Genomic DNA, 9,954 nt, shown 5'->3' with positions numbered 1-9,954 from the left:
AATAAAAATGAAAGATGTAAAAACATAGGAGGAAAAGCCATTTTTAGTTGGAGGACCTACGACTGTAGCGTCACCCAGGCTCAGTCTAGAATACACACAGAACTTCCTGAAGGTTATTCTGAGCGCTGTCTTCCCCGAGTAGCAGCAGCAGATGATAAAAACTCTTTGGTAAATAACATCAGCAATTTTTTCAGTTATTCCACTTTTCAACAATATACTTATCTTTTCAAATGGTTTGTTAAGTGGCATTAGTAAGTGTGTTGTCCATAACTCCTGAAATTTGTCACTTTAACGTTTTTTCCTGATCTGTGTGGCAGGAACATTTTTGGAAGGACAGGAATGCTAAGTAAAGCATAAATAATATAACAGAACCATGAACATTCTCAACTGCCTCATTTGGATACCTGCAAAGAAACGCAGGGTATGATCCTACGGCAGCAGAAAAATCACTTTAGCTATTTATTTATGAGCGGCCGATGCCACTGCCACGGGCTCCTGCAGCTCAGAGGAAAAATGCTGTGGAAAATCCAGAGTGAGTTCAAGCGTGTGCCTCATGAGAATCGATGAAAAACACAGAACCTCCCTGGGCAGCCTCTTCCAGGGCTCTGCCACCCTCAAAGTCTAGAAGTCCTTCCTCGCGTAGAGATGGAACTTCTTATATTCAAGTTTGTCCCCATTGCCCCTTGTCCTGTCCCCAGGCACCACTGAGAAGAGTCTGGCCCCATCCTCTTGCCCCCCACCCTTATCTCTTGCTCAGCATCGATGAGATGCCCTCGCAGTCTGCTCTTCTCCAGCTGAACAGCCCCAGGTCCCTCAGCCTTTCCCCAGCACAGAGATGCTCCAGTCCCTCAGCATCTCCACAGCCTCTGAGGGACTCTCTCCAACAGTTCCCCGTCCTTTGTGAAACTGGGGGGCCCAGCACTGGTCCCACTACTGCAGCTGCAGCCCCCCCAAGTCAGAGCAAAGGGGGAGGATGACCCCCCAGGACCTGCTGGCCACGCTCTTCTTGATGCCCCCTTCGGCCTCCTTGGCCACCAGAGCCCATTGGTGGCTCATGGGAGAAGGGGGGCACCAAGCAGCGGCCTCGGAGGGGCGGGGCGGGGGGGCTTCTTCTTGGGGGTCCCCCACCCTCCACCGCACACGGGGCCGGTGCCGGTGTCGTCCCCTCGCCGCCCCGGTGCCCAGAGACAGCGGTGAGGGGCGGCGGGGCCCGTCCCACCCTCTGATACCGCCGGGTGGAAACGGTTGCCAGCCGGGGATGTAGCTCAGTGGTAGAGCGCGCGCTTCGCATGTGTGAGGTCCCGGGTTCAATCCCCGGCATCTCCAACCGGCTCTTTTTAGCGTTTCCGGTATTATTTTCTCCTGTGTTTTTTTTTTCCAAAATTTTTTTCCCCTCCCTCCCGTTGCTCCGCGGGGCCGCCCCCGGCACGACGTGTCTTTCCCCCCAGCGCTGCGGCACCGCTTCTTCCCGCTCCGGAGCCCCGCGGGGAAAAGCACAGGGCGCAGGAAGCGCTGCGGGATTAAAAGGCGGAGGTTTAAGAAAACCGAGGGGAAAAAAAAGTGACCTGCATTGGCCGGGAATCGAACCCGGGCCTCCCGCGTGGCAGGCGAGAATTCTACCACTGAACCACCAATGCACGCTCTGATTGAGTCTTTTGCGGCTCCCGCCTCCAATACCTCGCCCTCAATTTTGGGGTTTTGTCTGTTTTCCCAGCTTTCTGTTGGTACTCGCTGCTTTTGAGCCGTTATGTCCACGGAAAAGAAAAAACAAAAGGTTTTTAGGAAGTTAGCAGTCTCTGTGTGCATTTTTCCCTCTGAAGGATAAAAAAAAATTAGAAAATTGTATCATGTACCCACCACCCTTTACATTTAAAAGCTTTCAGAAGTCGCAAAAGCTGTATTTTTGATCCTTTTCCACACCGGGAGGACTTTGGCAGAGGCAGCCAGCAGTGAAGGGCTCAGAGGCTCACAGGATCGAGCAACAGAGGGCTGACTGGGGTACAATGTCTGAAGTTATGTGTCTCTCTCATGGGTTGCTGTGGAGCTGCAGATCCTGACACCTCAGCCCCATGTGCCGTTGTGTGGTGATGTGATACCAACAGGACCCCACTGCCTGCACCGTGATGTAACCACCCCCTGTTCCAACACAAATTACACACCCTCCTGACATCTCCTTTGTCTGGGACACGCTCCCAGGGACGGTCACCCCGAGCCAGAGAGGTCAAGGAGAAGCAGCATCAGGTGCTGGCATCAGGAGAGCACCAAGGTGGGCAGATGAGAACAGCTGTGCTTCAGAGGAGCACCTACCGCCAGCAACTCTCACAAAGGGTTTCCTTCCTCAGCGAACAGCAATTTGACACTGCAGGAAATGTCCCGATCTCCTGCCTGGATATACGTTAAGGTGGAAATGTAAACTTCCCCATGGAGAGTCCTCTGCTGCCCAGCCCTGCAGCTGCTCCCAGTTGCACAGTGGGTCCATCCGGAGGGAGGATTTCTCTTACCAGCCTAAGGTAGAGGCTGAGCAAAACTCGTGTCTGCAGTGAATCTGGAAAGCAAGCTAAGGTCAGTCCACACCAGGAGACAGCGTTTCCCACTCCCCCCGGCCCGGAGGAACGCCGCAGGGCAGGAACAGTGCCAGGGCAGGAACAGTGCCAGGGCAGCTCCTCTCCCCTCAACTTCACTCCAATCCCTTCATTCCCACCGGCAGAAACTAGCACAGCGAAGACTTCACGTAATAACGGCTATTTAGAGTTATTAATTAAATTATATTTAACTCGTTCTTACAATTGCATCAGTCTGCCTTGAAACGCTGCTTTCCCAGGTGAAGCCCAGAGCAGAAATCCCAAAGCAGTCAGGCAAAAACCAGTCATACTGAGAAGATTCTAATTCATTATTTTACTAGATCTGAGAGTGAGGCACGCCGAGGTAGATAGCTCTAGTTGACTAATTAGTTTCCCCCCCTCTATTTTCATTCTCTCCCCATCACGTCAGGAGGCAGGGACGCTCTGGCAGTGCCTGAGCACAGCCAGGGGACTCAGAATTCCTGGAGGGAGAAGCTGGTTTTACTGGGCAGGTCGGGGGGATTAACACAACAGGCTGCCTTTCTCCTGCTCCTTAGGGAATTAATTTTACCAGGGATGGCTACAGGAACAAACTGCACTATCAGCGAGCCCGTCTGGTCCCCAGAGCAGAACCGAAACCTCTTCTTGCACCCGCAGTTACTAATTCAGGGCTGTTTCCCATGGCTGTTAGAGCACGTTCTGCGTCTGCTCAGAACATCTGTGGGTGCTGGCTGACAAAGGACGGGGAACTCTGCACATCAGGAGGGGTTTGGCAGTTCACATTGCTTGCTGGAGCCCCAGTGCTGCTCTAGAACGTGCTCCAGAAACCCTTTTCCAGGCTGCATGAGACAGGCTCGTACCTGGCTGCTCTTTAAAAATGACTGTGTGTGGCAGAGCGCTGAATGAAGGAGAGACTCGGGCCCTGTAATGTCAGGAAACAGTGGTACAAGGTCTCAGAACTGGGGAAACTTTCAAAGGATTGGTTCATCCTTCTCCAGTGAGACGAGAAGTCCTGGAGGAGTTCATCGCCCTAATCATCCCAAGGGCTGGGAGAAGTCTCCCTGCCAAACCTGGGTGCAGAAGGGAAGAGTCTGTGCAGGGCTAGCGCAACAGGACGGGGACAGTCCGTCAAATTACTGTCCTACACAAAATTTAAGCTCTAACACTTCATAAAAACAAATGTGTCTCTAGCCGTCATCCATAAAACATACCTAATTTTAGAAGTTGGGTAGATGGCCCGAGTGGCTTCAAGAATCCAACTTCATATAACAAGGTTACAGCATGTAGGGAACTACTTTTAGTGAGATGGCTTTAAATCTACTTTTGTGTGTTTCTCCCTAGTACCCGATGACTGGCTGAGAGGGATTATCTCCTCAGGGACCCGGGACAGCATCCCCTTGGGTTCAGTTAAAAACCCTTCCTGGCAGCCGAGGAGACGCAGCCCCAAACATCCCGATGGAGCCAGCGTAGCTGCAATGGGAACAAGGTTGGGATAACAGACAGGTAAAAGAGCTCAAATCAAGCTTGTGGCTGGAGGTGGGGATTACCTGGGGTGGGGTACCATTCCTTCCCTCCTCCTCCCTGGCCGGGATGGACACGTGTCCCCGTGTCAGGCGCTGCGCTTGCGGCTGTGCAGCTTTGGAACCGGTGTTTGCATCAACCTCTCCACTGGTACAGAAAGAAGAGAAGGTGTGATGCTCGAAATGTACTTCTTCCATCTGCTGGGATTCACCTCTTCCCGTGGAGCTGTGTTAAATGGAGAGATCCTGTCAGAAATAATGCCCACAGAGTGATTCGGACCCACCCGAAATATCCCACACTTCTTCCTAAGACTTCTCGTGTTTAACCAACACTGAATATCACCGGGGGGTCCGGTCAAGACATCTTACTGGCCCCCAAAATTCTGAAGGATAACTGCAGGCCTTCCAGAACATCTCTGGAAAGTAAAGGCTTCCAAAGCCTGCTCCTGTAGTGCAGAAAACCTGTCCCCTCCCCGGCGAGTTGTGCGCCAAGCAGAGTTACACGCACATCCACTGGATTTTAACAGGTCACGGAATAAAGCCGGGCATTTAAAAATATCCACCTGCCCAAAAGGACACAGGGAGACGTACTGCAGAGCCTTCAGCAAAAGACTGTTGGAACAGAACAAACAAAACAATCGTGGTAATCTTTTAGGTAGGATTTATAATGTAGAACAACTTGTCAGTGCGGGTTAAAGTTTTAAGGGCTAGCAATTTTGACAGCGTCCCTTTGAGCACAGCGAGCACGCAGGGACCAGCAGGACAGCAAAAGGTCACTTGGTCACACGTATCTGCTGCCTCCTTTAAGTTTATCTCCAGACCCACCAGGCACGTCCCAATTAATTATTTAAATCTGCAGGGGAAAAATATTTCTGTAGATGAAAAGGTACAGTCTTAAATCCCAGGGAAGCTGCAGGATGGCTGGATGGTGAAAAAGCAGGGGTGGGAGGAAGCTGAGGCACAGCATCCCATCCAGGAGCTTCCCACCCCGGGAGGAGCTGGCTACATCCAGGAACGGCCCTTTGCTTCCCGTATCGGCGAAGAGGAAACTCGCAGATTTTCCTGCATCCCTCTGTTTTCATCGGAACATTTCTGGCTGGCAAAAGGCCACCAAACCCAAATGAACAATGACATAAGTGGTTATTAAAATAATTCTTCCCAACCCAGCTATTGCCGATGCTGCAGGGATCCACAGAAGTTCCTTCTAAACCTTTGGACACCCCAAAAATATTCATTCCAGACACTATTCAAAGGGTGCCAAGCGAAAGCAGGCAATGGAAATGGACGCTGGGAGAGAACAAGACACAGATCCTGTATTTGTGGTGGTTGGAAGGGACCTCAGAGATCATCATTTCTTCATTATGTACTGGAATATCAGGCTTTCCCAGTGGTTATATATGCCTTTGAACAGGTTTTCTAAGATTTTTCCCTCATCAATTGCATGGAGAAAATACCTGGATGAAAAGCAGATGTGTATATTCACTGGGGCTGATTTTGGTCTGCCATTGTCTGAGAGAAAAAAATAATACAGCACAAATTCCAACGAGCCTTTTCCACTTCATTTTCAGAATACAATCTCTCTCTGGCACACCTAAAGAGGAAATATTAGAAAGATTTTTCATATTTCCTGCCACAACGACGATTTTTAAACACCAGCAAGTAAATACTCTTGGCTAGTCCGAGCAGACTTGGTTTCTGAAAGATACTGTCGTTCTTTCCCCCTTCTCTACCGATGGCACCCAGGCTCTCTGTCAGACCCAGCCCAGCTGTTTGCCCCGGAAACATACGGCTATTCCACCTGGTTTCTGCCCATCGCCCGGCTCCCCCGGCGCCGCGCTGCCCGTGCTGCCACTGCAGGGAGCGGCCCCTTAATTACCCTGTTTGTTCCCCAACAAATAACCCGACCCGTGACCTTATTCTTTTAAACGGCAATTTTTGCGTTTGTTTCTGTGACTCAGCCCCGGTGTGCTCTCTGCACCGCACAGCAAACAGCAACACACAGTTGCGATGATAACACACGACTTCAGTCTCAACAGAAAAGCTTTTCTCCTGGCAGACACAGGCAGGAACGCAGTGGATGTTTGTATCTGTCACAGTTTAAGGGGGGGGAAAATGTTTAAACACCAGCGATACCGCCCAGTTCCGCTGGTAAACTGAGTCTCTGACATGAAGCAACACAGTCACATTTCTGAATGATACCCGATAGCAGCCGCCAGAGATGGGAACACTTCTAAATGTTTAATCATAGCCATGACTAAGGGCTTCTCTTTTCCAACGGGAGCCGAGGGATCCAACCAGCCCCAGATCCCGCTTGAAAAAAAAAATCTCAGTAGAGAAATTTGGCTTCTGTCTCTTCATTTCCACTCTTCCACGATTATTATTATTACGCCGTGCTCCTCCCAAAGACGTTTTCCTGAAGACAGATTAGGAGAAAACATGTTTGTGAATGTAGGAACAGATTTTCCTGGTATGATCCATACCTTTGGCACGCAGTCAGGAAGCGATGATAATCTCTTTTCTCCATCTTCTCCCAGCTAATGAAGAGAAACTGCCTCTGGGGTTAAGGACAAAAGGTGAACTCTCCCCGAACACAATTTACACCTGCTGAGCGCATGATTCGGGCATCTAAAATTCTTCTCTTGGCAGGTGGCCCAGGGACCGAGCCACACACGTGGGTTCTAAGGAGGTAATATTTTCATCCAGGCATTAAATAAAAAACAGGCTCAAGAGGGATGGGGTTTGCGATACCTCAAGGCATATCTTTTTTTTTTTTTTTTTGCTTAACCTCATAAAAAAACTTTCAACTATTCAAAGTTGTGAAGGCCAGTCTTCACCAGCCAGGCACCAAGATAAAACCAGAAGTGGAAAATAACGAAGAGAAGACAGCTGTAGTCGGAGAGAAGCTGAACCAAGGTTTCCCTCATTAGCAGGTAGCAGCACCATGGCTGTGTGGAGAACCTCTCCTGCAAAGGGAGCTCACTCAGTAAATGTGATCCTAATAAAAGTTTTCAGTCATTCGTGGATTTTCCTTTTCTGAGAAGAGCAGTACAGGGGTTTTTTTTTTTTTTTTCCTTCTCCCTTTAAGACTTTGCTGGTCTGAAGAGTCCATCAGCCACAGAAGTGCTGGGGTGTGGAATACCTTCCCCTGGATGCCGAGTGCAGACACATCTAACGCTCCTCATCCAAAGGTGTGAATCCATCAAAAATTACCACAAACTGACGCTGACAACACAGCCAGGCCGGGGCAGACACCAGCCTCGAGGGGTGGGAAGGCAGGATATTTTCCCAGTTCTCAAAAATTTATGATGGCGTTTTGAATATTTGTTAGAGACAGAAGAAACGACATTTAGTGCCATCTAAGTACACATCGATGGGGCAGGTATTCACTCCTAAAACCCATGTGTGTTGAATCAGGCTGTGATTATTCACCGTGAACACATTTAAACCCCTTTTTTTTCCCCAGTTCAATTGTTCCTCCTCCTTTCTCACACTCTGTCTCAAAAAACCCACCCCAAAAACATACCCAAAAAACCCCCAATGAATCCACTTCAGAGGGGTTTCTTTGATTTTCCATCATTTCTGTTCAGCTGAGGTATTCCCGTGGATTCTAAACCTGAATATCTATGGAGTGTACTGATTCCACTTGAGACCTTATTTCCTTTTAAGAGCACTACCGTGGCTCCTAACGTGTCTGCTGCCCCCAGCATCAGTGGCTCGAAGTATCACTTACTTTGCAAAACTTGTGAAATCCAACCCTCGGAGTTGTTTACCAACTTTAAATGCCACCTTGGGAGCTGATAGCCGCACGTTATCATTGCAGCTTCCAATTTAGCTCATCTGGTTATATCTGACCCCAGAGGGAGGGATTAGGTTCCTACAACCCCCTCGGATGGGCCCTGCTGGTGACATTTAGCTGGCTGAGGGGGGACAGGAGCGTGCCTGAAGGGCGCTATGGGAGGGAGACGTGCCCCATCCCTCATGGCAGCAGCAGGTTGTTTTTCGGTGCCCAACAGAAAACACGTCTCCTGCCGCCTGTGAAGCGTGTTGACTAAGCAGCCGGCACGGAAGAACAGCAATAAAAGTGGTTTCTGGGAGACAGCCAAGAAGCACGGTCAGGCACAGCTGATCCTTCCATGCCTGGAAAGCAGGGAACCAGGGACGGGTCCCCAGAGCTCAGGGTGTGCAGGGGTCCTTCGTGTGGGGCACCAACTGCATCAGGCCACTGACAGAGGCAATGGGTGGGTAAAGACAGACTCGTGGTGGGCTTACGGGGACAAAGAGTCACAGGATCAGCTTGTGTTTTGCTCCAGTATGAAAAAGGAGATCCCAAACACTCAGGGAACCACAACCCTCAGCACACAAAAAATATAAAATTGCAGGGAAAAGTGCAGCCAAAAGTTCAGTGATGAGTTTTGGAGGGGGAGGAGGATCCTGGCTTATTACTAATGCGTGTCTGGCTTTCTCACTGCAGAAGAAGCAACAGCAGGAACCTCCAGATGATTCTCCCCCCCCCAAAAAAAAACGCAGCTATGTTTGTCAGCTGTGTCCCCAGGAGCGTGAGAAATGGGATGAGAAACAAAGAGGACCATGAGACCATAATTCATAGGAGCTGCTCTACCAAGACTTGTCGCTTGGTATCGCAGAACAGAAAGCAGCAGGAGAATGAGGAAACACCAAATGTCTCCCGGTGTCACCCAGCCAGCACCTCACATACAAACCTTACACAGCAAGTGCCCAGGGAAGTTCAAGATTGGAAATCTGGAGAGGTGAAGAACTGGAAACCTTTCAATTGAGGAAGCCCTCAAGAGAGGAAAACAAGCCCCCACACCCCGCGCTGCAAAACTAACCTGAGAGTCACCCTGTCCCAGCACTTGCGCTGCAAGTGTCCTCTCTGTGACAGTGCGAGTGTCACACCATGGTGGGCTCCATTAGCTGTGCCCCTGAGGGGTAGCGGTCAGCCTGGCTTCTAGGAAGACCTGGAAAAACTGCTAAATTGTGCTTCTGCCAAGTCTGGTAGAAACTGGGAGCTCAGCAGGGTCTCCTGAGAAGTTTCAGTTGAAGAAAGTTGGCAGATGTATCAAGCCCCTGAGATGTCGCTTCACATCCAGCTTCAATGCCATACTGGAGAGGACAACTGAAAGAGAGATGATGTGCATTTCTATACATCTGTTATGTACTGCGTATTTGTTCTCATAGGTGGATGCTCAGCGATTTAGCATTTTTCTGGTCTAGGATTTCCTCTGCCTTCTATGAAGGATTTCCTCTGCCAAGGTCTTCTATGAAGGACTTCCTCTGTCTAGGCCTTCTATGAAGGATTTCCTCTGCCGAGGTCTTCTAGTAAGATCAGAATTAACTACTAAATTATGCTTCTGCCAAGTCTGTAGAAACTGGGAGCTCAGCAGGGTCTCCTGTGAAGTTTTGGTTGAAGTAAAAGAGCTGGCAGATATATCAAGCCCCTGAGATGTCGTTTCTCAACCAGCTTCATGCCATACCGGTGCCACTGGAGAGGAGAACTGAAGAACCATAGCATCACAGAACGCTTAGGAGCTGGGAAGGGACATTTTAAGGTTCCTTCCAGCCAGGGGCAGGCATACCTCCCACCACAACAGGTTGCTCCAAGCCCCCTCCAACCTGGCCTTGAACCCCTCCAGGGATGGGGCAGCCACGGCCCCCGCCTCCCGCCCGGCCCGAGCCGGAGGAGGGGCCGCGAAGGGCCGCGACGCCCCTCACTCCAGCCCGCGGCTCGGACAGCCACAGCTTTCTCTGGGCAACCTGGGCCCGTGCCAATTCCTCAGAATAATTAATTAATTAATTAATTAAATTAGTTAATTAATTAATAAGCCGCAGCTGCCCCCTTTGGCCGCCTCGGGCCG

General features: G+C 50.1%; 1 long non-coding RNA gene and 2 other non-coding genes across 5 annotated transcripts; 1 reads left to right on the top strand and 2 right to left on the bottom strand.

The window, feature by feature from the left end:
* Positions 1 to 1,254: 1,254 nt before the first annotated feature.
* On the top strand, positions 1,255 to 1,326 carry TRNAA-CGC. Its single transcript has one exon. It is a non-coding gene; the product is annotated as a tRNA-Ala (tRNA).
* A 240-nt stretch (positions 1,327 to 1,566) lies between these two features.
* Positions 1,567 to 1,637, bottom strand: TRNAG-GCC. Its single transcript has one exon. It is a non-coding gene; the product is annotated as a tRNA-Gly (tRNA).
* Positions 1,638 to 2,880: 1,243 nt separating this feature from the next.
* LOC106902746 lies at positions 2,881 to 9,741 on the bottom strand. Of its 3 annotated transcripts, none has more exons than XR_001414580.1 (4): positions 8,929 to 9,741; positions 5,536 to 5,672; positions 4,109 to 4,307; positions 2,881 to 4,031 (listed from the first exon to the last, which is right to left on the bottom strand). It is a non-coding gene; the product is annotated as an uncharacterized LOC106902746 (long non-coding RNA). The 3 variants fall into 3 exon arrangements; XR_001414581.1 differs by having other exon boundaries at positions 2,881 to 3,483; XR_001414579.1 differs by having other exon boundaries at positions 2,881 to 4,307.
* Between the last annotated feature and the right edge of the window lie 213 nt (positions 9,742 to 9,954).

Source organism: Calidris pugnax, unplaced genomic scaffold (assembly GCF_001431845.1).
Source record: "Calidris pugnax isolate Ruff unplaced genomic scaffold, ASM143184v1 scaffold48, whole genome shotgun sequence".
Classification (NCBI taxonomy): domain Eukaryota; kingdom Metazoa; phylum Chordata; class Aves; order Charadriiformes; family Scolopacidae; genus Calidris; species Calidris pugnax.
Note: the sequence above shows the minus strand (reverse complement) of the source record. Positions and strands in the feature narration are given on the sequence as shown.